We start from the raw sequence: 18,535 nt of genomic DNA, 5'->3' as shown, positions 1-18,535 counted from the left end.
GTCTAAGTTTATGAGGAGAATTTTATGTCATGAAAATGTGTAATAAATATGAGTGAGGATTAAGCATAATATGTAATGATGATGGGGACTGTATATTCATGTGGCTTATAAATAATGTATAAAGATAATGGGGATAAGATATGAATGAGGATTAGACATAGTGTGTATATATATATATATATGTGGAAGATAATTGATGAGGACTAAAGCTTAACACACTGGCTGGGGTTTTCCACTTCTGCGTTCACCAGCGCTCACTTTTCTGCCCATTACTTTAGTAGGCGGAAATCATGGCCTGACGATGCAGAAGCAGAAAACCCTGGCCAGTGTGTTTAATCCTTATTAACATCAGCCTCCAAAAATGAAAAGTGACTCTACTCAGTATATCCAAGTATAACGTCCACTACATGCTGCCAAAATGTGAGTGTACCCTTGCCTCCAAAAATAAAAAAATGAGGTATACTCACCATGCGCTCAATTACAGGCTGCCAGAAAGTGAGCATATTATTGCCTCCATGACATAAAAATGGAGTATACCCTTCATTACATGCTGCCAAAAAGTGAGCATACTTTTCTCCTCCAAAAAAAATGGATATACTCTAGTATACCTTCCACTACACACCTGGGCATCACATCTCATAAGTGGTTATCACACCTCATAAGTGTTCACAAGATAAAAGACCTGAATTGCTGAAATAACCACTTTTTGTGAAACTAGTGATACCAATTGGCTGAAATATTGAATGAACTAAAGACAAAGCAATTAAAAACCATTTCCATGACTAACAGTCAGTTGTGATTCTGCATCTAGAGTCAGTCAGTTGGGCCTAGAGGATAGTGAATGGCAATAAAAACAGAAAATGCTGGAAATACTCAGCAGGTCATGCAGCATCTGTGGAGAGAGAAACAGAGTTAACGTTTCAGGTCGATGACCCTTTGTCAGAACTGGAAAAAGTTAGAGATGGAACAGGTTTTAAGCAAGTGCAGAGGCAGGGAAATGGGGGAGGGGAGGAAAGAACAAAAGGGAAGGTCTGTGATAGGGTGGAAGGCAGGAGAGATTCAATGACAAAAGGTATGATAGTACAAAGCAAAAGGAAAGGGCAATGGGACAAGTAAAGAAACAAAAGATGAGTCTAGAAGAGGTGTAAATGGGAATGGCAGAATCATCAACAGCTGCCATCTGAAAAAATAGGGGCAGAGGTTATGATCTGAAATTGTTGAACTCAATGTTGAGTCCAGAAGGCTGTAAAGTGCCCAATCGAAAGATGAGGTGCTGTTCCTCGAGCTTGCGTTGAGCTTCGTTGGAACAATGTAAGAGGCCGAGGACAGAGAGATCAGAGTGGGAGTGGAGCAGAGAATCACAGACCTTCCCTTTTGTTCTTTCCTCCCCTCCCCTCTTTTCCTGCCCCTGCACTTGCTTAAAATCTGTTACATCTCTAACTTTTTCCAGTTTTGACGAAAGATCATCAACCTGAAACGTTAACTCTGTTTCTCTCTCCGCAGATGCTACCTGACCGGCTGAGTATTTCCAACGTTTTCTGTTTATATTTCAGATTTCCAGCATCCGTAGTATTTTGCTTTTGTATTAGCAAATGGCAACCTGTTAAAGGTGTAGCTCATTGGATACTCAACAGTGGGGGGGGGGGCGGGGGAAACCTCCTTGGCACAGTGCTACACAAATAACAGCTTCAGCAAAGAACACAAATCCAGTATGGGAAGTAAGACAGAGAAAATATATCTTTATAATGATGTAATGAATTGAGAAAAAGAAGAAACTTTTGGAGGGAAGAGAGAAGAAGAACCAAATAAAGTACTTGCATCTTAAGCAAATACTGCAAATCTACTGTGGGAGGTAGAACAAAAATAATTTATAATTACACTCCAGAGGTGACAATGGAGGGATGGAAAGAGAAGCCATTGCTTGAGATGCTCTGGTTATGATTGGATAGGTAGGAGTGAAACCAAGCTAGGGCAGTCCTACCGAGCTGGTTAATGGAGGAAAGGCTTTGGAATGATTATGTGATCGACTGTGCTGAAGGCTGCAGAGAGGTCTAGGAGTACGAGGAATAATGTACAACCGATACAGAGAATGTGACTTTGGTTCGGGCCATTGTGATGCTGTGGGAGGAGTGGAAACCTGATTGAAGGGATTGAAATAAACTGTGGGAGAGATAGGCACAGATCTGGGAGGCAGCAACATATTCAAGGATTTTGGAAAAGAAGGGAAGGTTTGAAATAGGGCAAAAGTGTTTTTTGGAGGTGATAAAGGCGAGCTTGAATAGAAGGATTCAGTGCCTTAAGAGAGAGGACTATTTACAATGCTAGCTAGCATGGGGGCCAAGAATGGAAGGTGGGAATAGGGTTAAGGGAGCAGGAGGCAGGAATCATGGATTACATGCCCTTGGAGAGAGCATGAGAGAGAAATGGTATCAAGGAGGTTTGATTTGGTGGGCAAGGGGAAGGGGTTAAGCAGCAGAGGCAGCTGAATGAATGGTCTCTATCTTGGTAATGAAGACATTCATGATCTCTTTGCACTTGTTGTTAGAGATAAGGGTGGAAGTTCAGGGAAGAGGGGTCTAAGGAGGAAGTTTGTAGTGAAGAAAAGGGACCTGGGGTTCTATTTGCCTTCCATTATGATCCTAGGTTAGTGGGCAATTTAAACAGAGTAGAGAAATGCCTGGTAGTACTTGATGTGGTTGAGGCAGATCTGGTGATGGATAGCTAAGCCAGTTGCGTGCCAGGTAAGTTCTATTTTGTGTCCCTTGGACTTTGAGGAAACAAAGTGAAAGGCCATGAGGGAGCGGCTGCTGAAGTATTTTAGTAAATTGGGCCAAAGTTCCTCTTCATGCAGAGAGTAATCAACAATGGGCTTCCAAACATAAGACGTAGGAGCAGGAGTAGGTCATTTGGCCCCTCGAGCCTGCTCCGCCATTCAATAAGATCATGGCTGATCTCCTAGGTAGAGTGATGGTGGTTGAAAACCCTGGAACTGTTGAAGAAAAAAATATATACAACAATGAGGAATCTGTAGCATCTTTCTAGATAAATGAATTAAAATGAGCTGAGTGACCTTCCTTATCCATAAGTATTTTGTGTAGTTAGAAAATATTTATAGTATCTGGAACAATAATTTGTGCATATGAATCAATCATTGCTGGGAAGAAATTTGTATATTATTAACAGTAACGAACATTTCTTTCATTTGGGCAGGTAAGTTCCACTGATTTCTATACTACCGAAAAAAACGTTTGGTTGTTTAGCTTAATAAGTAATGCTATGAGGTTAATTAAATATATATAAATTATTAGGAAACATAACATTATAATAGTAATTAGCTTCTGCAGCTGTCTTGAAGGTTCCATTCTGTCTGTGCTGTTAGCTGATCTCAGCCAGACCAGTATTTGGATTGCTACAATTAGCTTCAGCATCCAACAACAACTTGCATTTATATAGCGCCTTTAACATAGTAAAACTTCCCAAGGCTATTCACAGGAGCGTTATCAATCAAACTTTGACACAAGCCACATAAGGAGATATTAGGAGACAGGTGACCAAAAGCTTGGTCAAAGAGGTTGGTTTTAAGGAGCGTCTTAAAGGAGGAGAGATAGGTAGAGGAGGAGAGGTTTAGGGAGGGAATTCCAGAGCTTAGGGCCAAGGCAGCAGAAGGCACAGCCGTCAATGGTGGAATGATTAAAATCAGGGATGCGCAAGAGGCCAGAATTGGAGAAGTGCAGAGATCTCAGAGGATTGTAGGGCTGGAAGAGGTTACAGAGATGGGGAGGGGTAAGCCCATGGAGGGATTTGAAAATAGGATGAGAATTTTTAAATCGAGGCAGTTCCAGACCGGGAGCCAACATAGGTCAGCGAGCACAGGGGTGATGGGCCTTAGGCTAGGCAGAGAACAGTCCGAATTCTCACCCGCTACTGCTATTCAATGATCCCTCCTGGAAAATGCACATAAGAAACAAAAAACTCAAGATAAAAATAAGTAAAATTTTGACAATAGCATCAACTTTCCTTGGGAATCCAAGTTTTTTTCATGTTTTCCCCATGAGCAGTGTCACGGGGGACCTATTAGTAAATATTAAATATGCTTTGAACCATTAATTGGCAGCATCATTCAACTTAGAAATGTTGTATTTTTATTGCTCACAAAAAAAATCAAGCATAACATTTTATACATGACAAATTATTGATGCAAATGCCACATGTCCATTCATGCAGTAGAAAACAGGAAACAAACTATGAGTCCTAAGCCTGAGTTTGTGTCGCACACACACATATTTTTACCATTGTCCCCACTGACCCAACACCAAGCTATAGCCTTCTACTGCATCTCTAGTTAGGAACCATTCAACTCCAAATTTCAAGTATTGTGTATCCTAACAAAATTTGGGAGCACCATAGTTGTTGCCATTTTGTTGAACTAGTTGATAATTCTAAATGTGAAATCTTTACCTTCTAGTTTTTTGCTTGTATCACATGGTTCTTTGCTTCTACTTCCTATTTTTTAACTCATATTCGCTACCCATTGTCAATTATTTGCTTTTCCCCGGTATTCTTTTTCCTCTTCTCCTCATAGCTGAATAATCTAATTCTGGCATGGTCCTTATGTCCCCCTCCCCATTGTTGCATATCCAACCCTCCTTCCCCTATCGTTTTGGAGATGTGGTGACCAGAATTTGGTGTGGTACTTCAAGCAGAGACTCATTGATGAATCATAGATTCTCAGTATTCATTTCTTGGATTGTTATGCACCCTAGCTTTCTTTTTGCCTTTTCATTCCTACCCTTACATTTTGGATCAATTTTTTTACGATTAGTCAACTATCTCACCTAAATATTTTTGTTACCTCACATTCTGCATAGTTGTGCTCCACAATGTGTGATGGCGAATACTTTTTTAGCACTTATATGCATTGTCTCATGTTTGCCAGCACAGAATGTAACTTGATATATATGCATTCAGGTAGTAAGCCTTTGTTAACCCATACTATTGATATCTAGTCTTTGATATACCTATCCTTTCCACATAAATTAGTATCTTCTGCAAATTTAAATTTTATACTTTCTGTACTGTTAAGTTCATTAATGAATACACTGTGACTGTAGACTCATCCCTTTGGGACTCTTACATACTGCTCCTCAACGTAAACAATTACCGTTTATAATTACCCACTGTTTTCTATTGCCAAGAAAACGCTCTATCTTTTGATTCCCTATCCCTTTACTTTAGCTTTTTATGTACAATTTTTTTTTATTCGTTTGTGTGATATGAGCGTCACTGGCAAGGCCAGCATTTATTGCCCATCCCTAATTTCCCTTGAGAAGGTGGTGGTGAGCTGCCTTCTTGTTAACCGTTGCAGTCTGTGAGGTGAAGGTACTCCCACAGTGCTGTTAGGGAGGGAGTTCCAGGATTTTGACCCAGCGACGATGAAGGATCGGCGATATACTTCTATGTCAGGATGGTGTGTGACTTGGAGGGGAACTTGGAGGTGGCGTTGTTCCCATGCGCCTGCTGCCCTTGTCCTTCTAGGTGGAAGAGGTTGCGGGTTTGGGAGGTGCTGCAGTGCATCTTGTAGATGGTACACACTACAGCCACGGTACACCGATGGTGGAGGGAGTGAATGTTTAAGGTGGTGGATGGGATACCAATAAAGCGGGCTGCTTTGTCATGGAACAAAGCAAAACTGTATATTTAACTAAGTGGATATTAATCTCTAGTACTGTACGAAGGTTTACCAAGATGTTTATTTTTTTGCTTTTGACCGAAAGATTGTAACAAAATTTGCAAAATGCTTCAACATTCCTTAATTTTTTAACCAAAGTGGCCACGAGTCAATCGTCACACATGAATATGAAGGACCAGGTTAGAGATAGTGCTTCAAGTAGCACCTTTGCCTCCTCCCTACTCCAGATTTTTCCTCCATGCCTCTCCTGTCCTGAATGGTGATTCACACTGGGATACAATTCTATATGCCCAGCAACTCTTTATTGATAGGAAGAATGCTTGTTATGAGTGAGCTTGTTTTTCCCTTCCTCATAATGAAATGCTTCCCTTTAGAGAGATGCTCCACGTAGCAACCTGCTAAAAACTGATAAAGCTCTTTCTGTCTCCGTTGTTGAGTGAAATGCAGCTTCTGCTCAATATGCTAATGGATTGCACCTTCTTTTTATTGACCTGCAATTATCATAAGATTTATGAATACAGTACAACAAAGCCACGTCTCTATAACTTTAAATCCCATTGATCTTGAACAGTTTTATAAGTGAGTTGACTACATTACCTGTGACTCATCTCTTAATTGAAAGTTAATTAACAGCGTGACAATAAACATAAGCATGCCAATAATCACAAAGGCCGAAGAATATTCCAGTGTACTTTAATTTTCCAAGGTTACAGATTTATTGTGAAGTCTCTAGTTGCAAAGATACAAAGTGCCTAATATTCTAACAAACAAATGTTTACTGGAAGAGGTTTGAAAAAGGTTCCCATTTCTCTGTAAAAATATAGATTTAATTGAAGAAAATGAGCTTATCCATAGTAATGTTGCAAACCCTTTAAAGGTCACATGTGACAAGTTTTGCATTTCTGTGCAGCAACCATAATATTCATCTCTGTTCTGATCTTTTTTCACAAAAGAGCTTTATTGTGATTTTTTTTAACAACACTTGAGCATGATAGCTGCAATTTCCATACTTTTATTAGATGGAGCTCCTGGAAGATTTTGCCATTATAAATACATTTTTACAATCTAAGAAAAAAAGTTGCTTTTGGGAATAAGTTTTCCTTGTTACACAATATCTGAGAAATACATTATTTTTCCAATTATTGTATTCTATAATCTCCTTATTTAAAAACTTGCTTTTGATAGTACTTCTATTGTCACATTCTACAGGGACGAGTAACCATAACCTTGGTACATGCAATAGTTTGTGGGAGACAAAAAAAATGTTGCATGCCCCAATTTATACAAATTATTAAGGACATGTATATATTGGGGCATGCAGAGTACTTTGCTCATGAGATTTACATATACAATGGGCCAGAAATTCGGGTCCCCACGGGTGAGTACGCGCTGGGTACTCACGCGTAGGCCCAACGAAAGTGCCGGTTTCGTGCATGCACTGCGCATGTGCGGGAAACCGGAACTTCCGTTCCCTTAAAGGAAGGGGTCCACAGGTCGAACGCGTGCACCGGAGAGGCAGCGCGTATGCCTGGAACTTCCATTTTTTTTACAGGTTTTTCCGGGAGGGTAAGGATCCAGCAGCTACGCTTGTAAAAAGCAGTCGCAAGGCCTGCTTTTAACAAGGTAAGTGGTGAATTAAGTAAGATTAAAACATTTTTTCCACAGGTTTATTATTTTTAAATACTTTAAAGAAAGGTAAGTTTATTTTTAGCCCCGTTAAAAACTGTAATTAATTTTTTCAAAAATTTAAATAATTGTTTAAAATAGTTATTTTATGTAATTTATAATTATTTTAAAAATGTGATTTAAAAAAAAAATTATTTGAAGTTTTAGTTATGTTTTGGGGCCGAACTGTATTCATAGATTTGACAGGTCTTCCTGTCAAATCTATGAATAGAGATTCCCTGCTACGATTGGCTCTCCATGGCCCACGTGATCCCAGGGGACGCTTTGAACTAACTGCGCCCCTGGGATATGCAAGCACTGTGCGCCGGCAGCTGGAGCAGGCCCAGTATCGGAATCCCACGCGGGCCCACAGCTCAACGGCCGGCGCGCTAGGTAAGTGCAGGTCGGGGGCTTGCACCCGCGGGAAGCCTCCGCCCCGAATTTCTGGCCCACTGTAAAATGTTAACTGAATTGAAGATGATATCAAGAAAATAGGTGTGGATAATATGAATAATCTTCCATGCAGTAGTGCAACACTGGAGGCTGATGGGACAGTCATAGAATGGTTACAGCACAGAAGGAGGCTATTCGGCCTGTCGAGTCCGTGCCGGCTCTCTGCAAGAGCACTTCAGCTAGTCCCACTCCCCCGCCATTTCCCCATAGCCCTGCAAATTTTTTTCCTTCAGGTACTTATCCATTTCCCTTTTGAAGGCCACGATTGAGTGTGCTTCCACCACCCTCTCAGGCAGTGCATTCTAGATCACAACAACTCTCTGTAAAAAAAAAAGTTTTTCCTCATGTCGCCTTTGGTTCTTTTTCCAATCACCTTAAATCTGTGTCCTCTGGTTCTCGACCCTTCCACCAATGGGAACAGTCTCTCTCTATCTACTCTGTCTAGACCCCTCATGATTTTGAACACCTCTATCACATCTCCCCTCAACCTTCTCTGCTGTAAGGAGAACAACCCCAGCTTCTCTAATCTATCCACATAACTGAAGTCCCTCATCATTGGAATCATTCTCATAAATATTTTCTGCACTAATTTCTTTGGATAATTAGGGGAACAATTGCTCTTGTCTCTTTGTGCTGTAACCTCATAACTACATTCAAAAAGAATGGGCTAATGATGTAATTGCACAGTGACTGGACCAGAATTTGATACGAGCGCATTAAAGCCTAGAAATTGGTTGACACTGCGCCCATTTTACAGGCATAAAATGGGCATCAAAATGTTCAGTATGACGGTTGGTGTGCACCCATTCCACGCCGACATATAAAATAGGTGGCCCCCTTTGCAAAATGAGTCTGCCCTAATGCAGCCGCACCAGGCCGGCTGCGTTTAGGAAAAAATGGTCTACATGCGGCCTAACCAGTGATCATTAAAGGGACGCCACCTAATACTTACCTGAATGTGGAACTGGGTGGAACAGGAGTTCACCTCCCAGCCCCACTGCAGTGCCAAGGACTGTTGCCGGCTCCTACTCGGCCGCCTGTCAATTACCTCCCCACATCCCAGGACCTACCTGAGGGCTGCTGCCAGTGATGCAGTGGCCCAAATTCCAATGCCGATTCAGCGGCAAGCTGCCTGGGGACATCCAGCATGTATCCTCAACTCAACGGTCTGATTTTAAATGAGGTCCAAGGTCCAATATCAGGTGTGCTGCGTGCCTACTCATTCCTTGTGCCCAGTTTTCCTCGGCTGCCAGTGCAAAACAATTTCTAGGCTAAAGTGTTTGTGCAATAACATCGCTCACAGTTAGTTTCAGGCTTATTTTTGGTTCCTGATATTATTGCAGGAGTATAAAATGTTAACATAAACAACTTGTTTAATCCTGTTACATGGAACAATTTGTCTCTGAACAATATGATCTTGATCCCCTCACTGGTAATATAAGATGCGAACGCCTCAAGTGTACTCCAAATTCCCCATATTGATATGTTTATTCTGTTAACAGGTAGAATATTCGATATTAACTATTGTTAAACCACTATTCTTTCCTCCTTTAAGACTCTCCTTAAAACCTACCTCTTTGACCAAGCTTTTGGTCACCTGTCCTAATTTCTCCTTATGTGGATCGGTGTCAAATTTTTTGTCTTATAATACTCCTGCGAAGCACCTTGGGACATTTTACTACATCAAAGGCGCTATATAAATACAAGTTGTTGTTCATAAGCATAAGCATAAGAAATAGGAGCAGGAGTAGGCCATTTGGCCCCTCGAGCCTGCTCCGCCATTCAGTAAGTTCATGGCTGATCATCTACCTATCTTCACTTTCCTGCACTATCCCCATATCCCTTGATTATCTTAATATCCAAAAATCTATCGATCTCTGTCTTGAATGTACTCAACAACTGAGCCTCCACAGCCCTCTGGGGCAGAGAATTCCAAAGATTCACCACCCTCTGTGAAGAAATTTCTCCTCATCTCAGTCCTAAATGGCTGAGCCCTTATTCTGAGACTATGGCCCCTTGTTCTAGACTCCCCAGCCAAGGGAAACATCCTCCCTGCATCTACCCTGTCAAGCCCTGTAAGAATTTTGTATGTTTCAATGAGGTCACCTCTAATTCTTCTAAACTCTAGAGAATATAGGCCTAGTCTACTCAATCTCTTCTCATAAGACTTCTCATCCCAGGAACCAGTCTGGTGAACCTTCGTTGCACTCCCTCTATGGCAAGTATATCCTTCCTTAGGTAAGGAGACCAAAACTGTACACAATACTCCAGGTGTGGTCTCACCAGGGCCCTATATAATTGCAGTAAGACATCATTACTCTTATACTCAAATCCTCTTGTAATAAAGGCCAACATACCATTTGCTTTCCTAATTGCTTGCCTAATTGCTTGCTGTAGCTGCATGTTAACTTTCAGTGATTCGTGTACAAGGACACCCAGGTCCCTCTGAACACCAACATTTCCCAATCTCTCACCATTTAAAAAATACTCTGCTTTTCAATTTTCCTACCAAAGTGGATAACTTCACATTTCTCCACATTATATTCCATTTGCCATGTTCTTGCCCACTCACTTAGCTTGTCTATATCCCCTTGAAGCCTCTTTGCATCCTCCTCACAACTTACATTCCCACCCAGCTTTGTATCATCAACAAATTTGGATATATTACATTTGGTCCCCTCATCCAAATCATTGATATAGATTGCGAATAGCTGAGGCCCAAGCACTGATCCTTGCGGTACCCCACTAGTTACAGCCTGCCAACCCGAAAATGACCCGCTTATTCCTACTCTCTGTTTCCTGTCCGTTAACCAATCCTCAATCCATGCTAGCATATTACCCCCAATCCCATGAGCCCTAATTTTGTTTAATAACCTCTTGTGTCGCACCTTATCGAATGCCTTCTGAAAATCCAAATACACCACAACCATTAGTTCCCCCTTATCTATTCTGCTAGTTACAACTTCAAAAAACGCTAACAGATTCCTCAAACACGATTTCTGTATCATAAATCCATGTTGACTCTGCCCAATCCTATTATTATTTTCTAAGTGCCCTGTTACCATGTCCTTAATAATAGATTCCAGCATTTTCCCTACTACTGACATCAGGCTAACTGGTCTGTAGATCCCCATTTTCTCTCTCCCCCCTTTCTTAAATAGTGGGGTTACATTTGCTACCTTCCAATCCGTAGGAACCATTCTATAATCTGTGTAATTTTGGAAAATGACAACCAATGCTTCCACTATCTCTATAGCCACCTCTTTCAAAACCCTAGGATGTAGGCCATCAGGTCCAGGGGATTTATCAGCTTTCAGTCCCATAAATTTCTCCAGTACTATTTTTTTACTAATACAGGTAGACTATCCTTTATCCGAAAACCTCAGGACCAGCCGAGTTTCGGATAAAGGAGAATTTTGGATTTCGGAAGGTGGGTCGGCGGGGTCGGCGGGGGGTCGTGCGCACAACTTACGCTGACGCTCAGCGTAAGTCAGTCGGGGTCGGCGGGGGTCGGGGCCGGCGGGGTCCGCGGGGGGGTCGGCGGTTGGCGGGGCTGGCGGTTGTCGGGGCCGGCGGGGTCCGCGGGGGGGTCGGCGGTTGTCGGGGCTGGCGGGGTCGGCGGTTGTCGGGGCCGGCGGGGGGTCGTGCGCACGACTTACCCTTTATCCGAACTTCCGAAACCGGAACCCTCTAAAAACCGAAGGTTTTTTCGTTCGTACGCACGACTTACGCTGAACGAAAAAACCTTCGGTTTTTAGAGGGTTTCGGTTTTCGGAAGTCCGGATAAAGGGTAGTCTACCTGTACTAATTTCTTTCAGTTCCTCATTCTCGCTAGACCCTTGGTTCTCCACTATTTCCGGGAAGTTTTTTTGCGTCTTCTTCCATGAAGACAGACACAAAGTATTTGTTTAATTCTCTGCCATTTCCTTATTCCCCATTATAATTTCTTCTGTCTCAGCCTGTAAGGAACCCACATTTACTTTCGCTAATCTTTTCCTTTTTACATACCTATAGAAGCTTTAACAGTCTGTTTTTATGTCTCTCACTAGTTTACTCTCATATTCTATTTTCCCTTTCTTTATCAATTTCTTGGTCCTCCTTTGCTGAATTCTAAAATCCTCCCAATCCCCAGGCTTACTACTCTTTTTGTCAACATTATAAACCTCTTCCTTTGATCTAATACTATCTTTAACTTCTCTTGTTAGCCACAGTTGGACCACTTTTCCTGTGGGGTTTTTGTGCCTTAAAGGAATGTATATTTGTTGTAAATTATGTATTAATTCTTTAAATGCTAGCCATTGCTTCTCTACCATCTACCTTTTAATGTAGTTTCCCAAACCACCTTAACCAACTCACCCTCATACCTACGTAGTTTACTTTGTTTAGATTTAAGACCCTAGTTTCAGATTTAACTAAATCACTTTCAAACTCAATAGAAAATTCTGTCATATTATGGTCACTCTTCCCTATAGGCCCCTTTACTACAAGGCTATTAATTAACCCTTTCTCGTTGCACAATACTAGATCTAAAATAACCTGTTCCCTAGTAGGCTCCTCAACATACTGATCTCGAAAACTATCTTGTATACATTCCATGAATTCGTCCTCCACACTATTACTGCAAATTTGGTTTGCCCAGTCTATATGTAGATTAAAGTTCCCCATGATTACTGTATTACCCTTGTTACATGCGCCTCTAATTTCCTGATTTATACTCTGCCCAACATTACAACTACTGTTTGGGGGCCTATAAACAACTCCCACCAATGTTTTCTGCCCCTTGCTGTTTCTTAGATCCACCCAAACTGATTCTACTTCTTGATTTTTGGAGCTAAGATCCTTTCTCTCTACTGTCTTTATCCCATCCTTTATTATCAGGGCTCCCCCTCCTCCTTTTCCATTTTGCCTATCTCTTCTAAAAGTTAAGTATCCTGGAATATTTAGTTCCCAACCTTGGCCACATTGCAACCATGTCTCCGTAATGGCTATTAGATCAAACCTATTAATTTCTATCTGTTGCGAATGCTTCACGCATTCAGATATAGTGCCTTTAGCTTTGACTTATTTTGTTGTTATTTAAGAAAGGGGAGAGGGATAAAGCAGGAAACTGCAGGCCAATCAGCCTAACATCGGTGGTGGGGAAATTATTGGAAACCATTATCAGGGAAAAAATTAACTTTCATTTGGAAAGGCATGGGTTAATCAAGGAGAGCCAGCATGAATTTGTTAAAGGCAAATCATGTCTGACTACCTTGATTGACTTCTTTGATGAGGTAACAGAGAAGGTTGATCAAGGTAGTGCAGTAGATGTATATATGGACTTTCGGAAGGCATTTGAAAAAGTTCCACACCGGAGGCTTGTTAAGAAGATGGAAGCCTATAGAATTAAAGAGGAAAGTGGAGAGCAGAGAGACCTTGGTGTCCATATACACAAACCCTTAAAGGTAGCATGGCAAGTTGATAAGGTGGTTTAAAAAGCATACGGGTTACTTGGGTTTATAAATAGAGGCATAGAATATAAAAGCAAAGAGATCAGGCTCGAACTTGATATCTTCACTGGTTAGGCCTCAGCTGGAGTATTGTGGACAATTCAGGAAAGATGTAAAGGCCTTAGAAAGGCTACAGAGGAGGTTTACCAGGATGTTACCAGCGATGAGGGACTTCAGTTATGAGGAGAGGTTGGAAAAGTTAGGACTGTTCTCCTTGGAACAGAGGTTACATAGTACATAATTAACATTTTGTTATACTACACATTGAGCACACTCAATTTGCACATGTATACTTTAATGGTCTGGGTAGTGATTTCACAGTAACTTGAAGAAGTCCTTTGTAAACGATAGTTACTAACCAATAAAGAATCGTCGTTTTCAAAGTGAACCCATTATTATGCATATAAATATGGTACTTGATACCCATTTTGAACATGCAACGAGGCATTCCTATATGGGAATGTGGTCCGTGGACCTCTGAGACCAGAGTAAGCATAGCACATTTCAGTACTTGTCTCCGCATTAAGTATGGAGAGCGATTTGTACCAGAGTCAAAATTAAATACTGAGGTAAGGTATCGTGCTTGGGTTGATGTCAATTTCCTGCACTAATGTCTGCAGTCATGACACTGCTGTTAGCTCTTCTATAATTGTGCTGCTTTGTGTTTACCAGAATAGATACGATCTGAAAGCTCAAGTAGTTAGACATCACTAAACAAATACTCTATGTAGCAAAACAACAGCTTGTGAAACAGCAGGGTTGGGAACTGCGGTACCAGTACTGATCTTAAAGTCAGACTACAGCAATCTATTTTACAGTTTAACACCTAATGACTTCTTTTTTACAATATAACACTTAGCACTTTCGCTACTCCATAGATCGGTAGCTTTATACATTTATTTTTGTACTAGAAATGACATTATTTTTGAGTTTAGGCTGTACAATGTATCCTGGTAACGTTGTCTCTTGAGCCATAACTGTGGAAGATTGAAGCTATAGTTATGCCAGCACCGTTTCATTGATGCAACGTGGTTTTTGTTGCACAAACATAAAAGTGGCAGTATAACTCAGGTTTCAGATCCTGATCTGATGCCCAAGCACATTTACACCAAGTTAGGAGCTTGTCTCACATCAGCTTGAGTTCACACTAACTGCAGTATAACTCCAGCTTGATATAAAGCTGAATTTTTACAAGTGCTGTATTGGACTTTCTGGGGAAATTCTAAAACCTTTTATGGATTGTTTTTACTGTTACCAAAGACCAGACACTCCGACTGATAGTTGCCACCCCAGGAACAGAGCGCTACGCATGGTTTCATGGGTGCATTCACAGAGCTCATTTGTGGCGGACAATACTGGGACCTACAGCCGAGCAGTTTCCCAGACACCGGTCTGAGACGGCTAGCTGCACTCACTCTACATTATTTAGATTATGAACAAGAATGATAGCCATTTCTATTTTCAGCAAACTTCTGCTAATAAAATTGAGGTGAAAATAAACTTACATCTGCCCTCCAATAAAATGTATTGGCAGCTTAGTGTCACTTTGCTCGCAGCGAAGGTTTAAACGTTCTTTTAACTTTTAAATCGTGGGAAATTGTTTAATATTGCAAATCGCCAGCACTGATTTCAAGTGTAAAAAGGCGAAAGGGGTTTTAAGATTCCATATGAGTACGTTCAAATTCCATGGTATACACATCACACCTGTGATGTGCTTTCTGTAGATTTCTGCAGAAACTCTCAAGCTATGTTTATCTGGGCCTCATCAGCAGACTTTTAAAATAACTTGTCTTTCTGTTTTTGACACTCGTTTAAGCCTCGGTGTAGATATAAACTGTTAGATTGATTGTAATGTTGCCGGATTGGAAGACGTGTCAATTGTTTTTAAATGAAATTTGTCCGAAACTTCAGAATTTGTTTTAAGCAATCGGGTGGGAAGGATTGTTTTCACAAGAGGAATCACATACTTTTTAAAATTTCTATCCATAGATTAGCAAATCTGCAGGGACACAACATAGCAACTAGGTAACAAGAAAAATCTCAAACAACCCTGGGTTTCCATGTGGATCGGACATGTTGAGAAGCATGAAGTAGACCCAGTCAATTGGAATTTAAAAAAAACTCCTACTGGTTATGCATACATTGGCGAATTAGGAAGGTATTTTCCTGTGTGTACAGTTTAGCAAAAGAGATATGACTAAGTTGGGATGGGACGGCAATTCGCTAATTTTCTGGAATTTATACCTCCGGTTCATTTTCCCTTCACAGGCCGAAATTGGTGTAATGAGCGGGAGAGAAAATTGTTCATTTTTATGACTGTGGAAAGCCTTGTCTCTAAGACCTGTAGTTTCGGGGCATATTGAAGAACATAGTGCCCATTCAGAAGGTGAGTCAACTGTGTGAAAAAAGGTATACGAGTGTCATGCATCAACACAGCATTGTGCAGAGGATTTTGTAATCCCCACAAAATGCGTGCAATGGCCATTATAGCCAAGGTTATATGGTGTACAGCTGCAGGAGAAGATGCCGCAGAATCGCAGATTGAATAGGAGGCACACCACTGGCAAAACAGCCCCACATATTACTGCCAGAGACCTGGGCCCGGCAGCGAAGCAGTGCATGCTCAGGCTCAGCAAGCACGCTATGACTGAGATGTGCTACCCAGTCCCTGAAGACACACATGACTATCCATACTGCAGCAGTGAAGGTTGCCACTGTCTTCAGCTTTTATGCCACACACCCACGGGTGCAAGAGACAGATAGTGTGCCACGCACTGTTCCACTAGCAGGTAACTGAATCCCTCTTTCCTCACAACCCCACCATCACTTCAAGTGCCAGCAGCAAATCAGGCCCCAACAACAGGAAAGATCTGGGTGTTCTCCCAATCCCAGTGAGCTTTCCCGATAAATACTATCACTTTCTCTTGGACATATTTTCAATGATGATTTTTTTTGCCTCCCCCTCCCACCATGAATAACTAAAATATGTAAACTTCATATTACTCTAGCAGCCGCCATAATAAAAGCATGAAGGACTGCAACATAGATTCACAGCAACCAGATGCCATTCTCTTGGTATGCATGTGGTGGTGGAGTTTTCATTGTATGTCTTCAGCGTATTCCCCACTTCTATGCCTGTTCTTGTTTTCTCTCTAGGTGGACTAATTCTGTGCTTCGGTGACTAAGGGAGTAGAAGTCGTGGGTGTCGGCTGATGCAGATGTGAACAGTGATCCCAAGTCTCACTATATCTACTGGAGCGTCCTCTGATATACCTGCATCAGTGAAGGGAAGCACCTTGTTGGATTCACTGTGTTGAGTGTTTTGGGATGTAGCAGTTGCAGCTACGTGTGCATGGTTACTTGCTGGCACGGCATTGCTGCTGACACGAGGAGCCACATACTCCTTCTGCATAATGCCATTGTCAGAGTGAATGTCCTCATAACACCCCACACGTCCTCAGGGTGAGACAGTGGGCATGTGTGTGTGTTCTCCAAACCCCTTCCTCAGAATTCCATCCATATATTCTCCAAGTATGCTGAAGCTGCTCACGATTGCGTGGTGCAAATGATCAATACCACATTGCACTGCCATAGGTATCAATTCAGCAGAGGCAACTGTGGCTGCTCATCAATGCACGTGTTGCGACTTGCAATCTTCAAACAGATGGTCTCAATTCAGAGACAACGGAAGAGTCAGGTAGCCTGTAACTGCTCACATCTTGTCTTTTGCCCCTTCATAATCTGTGTCATGTGTTTCAAATGTTACAAGATGCTTGCATCGGAGCTGGTGCAAATGTAAGTGGAGAGAGCTGCTGGGCACTGCAGAGCACTGTGGAAAGAGCAGCGGGGTTATTATGAGTACTTACATTCACATCCATTTTGATGTTATATTCTCATTACATAAACTATTAAACACTTGTGCACAACTGGCCTGTATGGATACATTGATATGAGGGGACATCATAGAATATAATAAATGCATTGGTCTGCATGTCTCTCCAACCTCATCAATCCCAACACCTTCTAATACCTTTCTTCCTATTAAAACCAGAAACCTGATTTCGGGACCAGTTAAAGCTTTCTCCTGTAATCCCTGCTACTTGCTTCTCCTGTGTTTCATTAAAAAACGATTCCGCACACATTTTTGCAAGTCATGTCGATTTCAGGAAGCATCATATCGCAGTTTTAATGTTTCATACTTTACAGTCAAAAAGCTAGTCAATTTACATCATAGGAGATCACCATTCCCATACCTGTCTTTACAGTAACATTGAAACTTTATCTTTTTCTGCGTGTCCTGAAACTTATTGCCTACTTCCTAACAGGTCTGTTTACAACCAAGTTCACCTGGTCGCAGATGAGTTACCCAGATATTCAAGCAGTGACTATCCTGCAGCACGAATAAAGTTTTGCCATCTCCATCATACCCCATAACTGGCGGAAGAAAACAATTAGCGATGAACTGGAAAGTTAGATCACAATGAAGTGTTAAAAGAGGTTTATATTAGGTGAATCTGGAATGAGTGGTTTTCTGATGTTACTAATAGCAGACTCGTGTTTCACGATTTCATTGGCACCAAAATAGCGAATAGAATTAATTTTTTTATCAAACACGGAAATCTATGAGCTAGCAAATTAAAAAATAATAGCCTTGGCTATAATTTTTTTTATTACTAGGTCTGTTTCGCTATGCATTTCCAATCTGTTGGCTGGTTTGTACAATGAGTTGTCGTTTTCCAACGCTCCACATTTTCGGTCACCTTTCTGTTACAGCCTTGGTTGAATAATAAAGTAAAAAGGCATTGCATGGTGACTTCTGTTTCTCAACAGGTGAAGTTTTTAAAAGTACTTGCATTGATATGGCACCTTAAATGTCTGAAAGCACTTCACACAACGAATTACTTTTTGAACTGGGCGGCGAATACGTTTTCTTCAATCAGACGCTGCAGTGAAGATGTGATGGTCCCACGGGGCAGAAGTCGGGGTTATCACTTGCAACTTGTCTATTGAGGTTAGGCTGCTGAGAATCCGCTGTACGCACAACATGGCGGGTCTTACAGCTATCAACAACCCGACGAAACATTTTTCTTTTGTGTACCTCAGCAATATCACACCGTTCGGTGCACTGTCAGCAAATCTAACCAGATGACAACAAGACGATAGAAAGAGTTGTCAGCGTCATTCGGCAGCACACGCAATTATACAGCAGGCCTCGAAGTGTTGCCCGTTTTATTTGCAC

General features: G+C 41.5%; 1 long non-coding RNA gene across 1 annotated transcript in view; it reads left to right on the top strand.

Moving 5' to 3' along the window:
- The window catches only part of LOC147101768 (uncharacterized), a 33,060-nt gene extending 14,957 nt beyond the window's left edge, over nucleotides 1–18,103 (top strand). The window contains exons 2-3 of the long non-coding RNA XR_015073359.1: nucleotides 15,565–15,682; nucleotides 16,453–18,103. This is a non-coding gene — a long non-coding RNA (uncharacterized LOC147101768). The remainder of the gene's footprint in view (nucleotides 1–15,564; nucleotides 15,683–16,452) is intronic.
- The last annotated feature ends 432 nt before the right edge of the window (nucleotides 18,104–18,535 follow it).

The sequence above is a fragment of the Somniosus microcephalus genome, chromosome 23, assembly GCF_052327205.1.
Source record: "Somniosus microcephalus isolate GS21.2 chromosome 23, FLI_Smic_1.0, whole genome shotgun sequence".
Taxonomy (NCBI): domain Eukaryota; kingdom Metazoa; phylum Chordata; class Chondrichthyes; order Squaliformes; family Somniosidae; genus Somniosus; species Somniosus microcephalus.
This window is presented reverse-complemented; position numbering and strand designations above follow the sequence as displayed.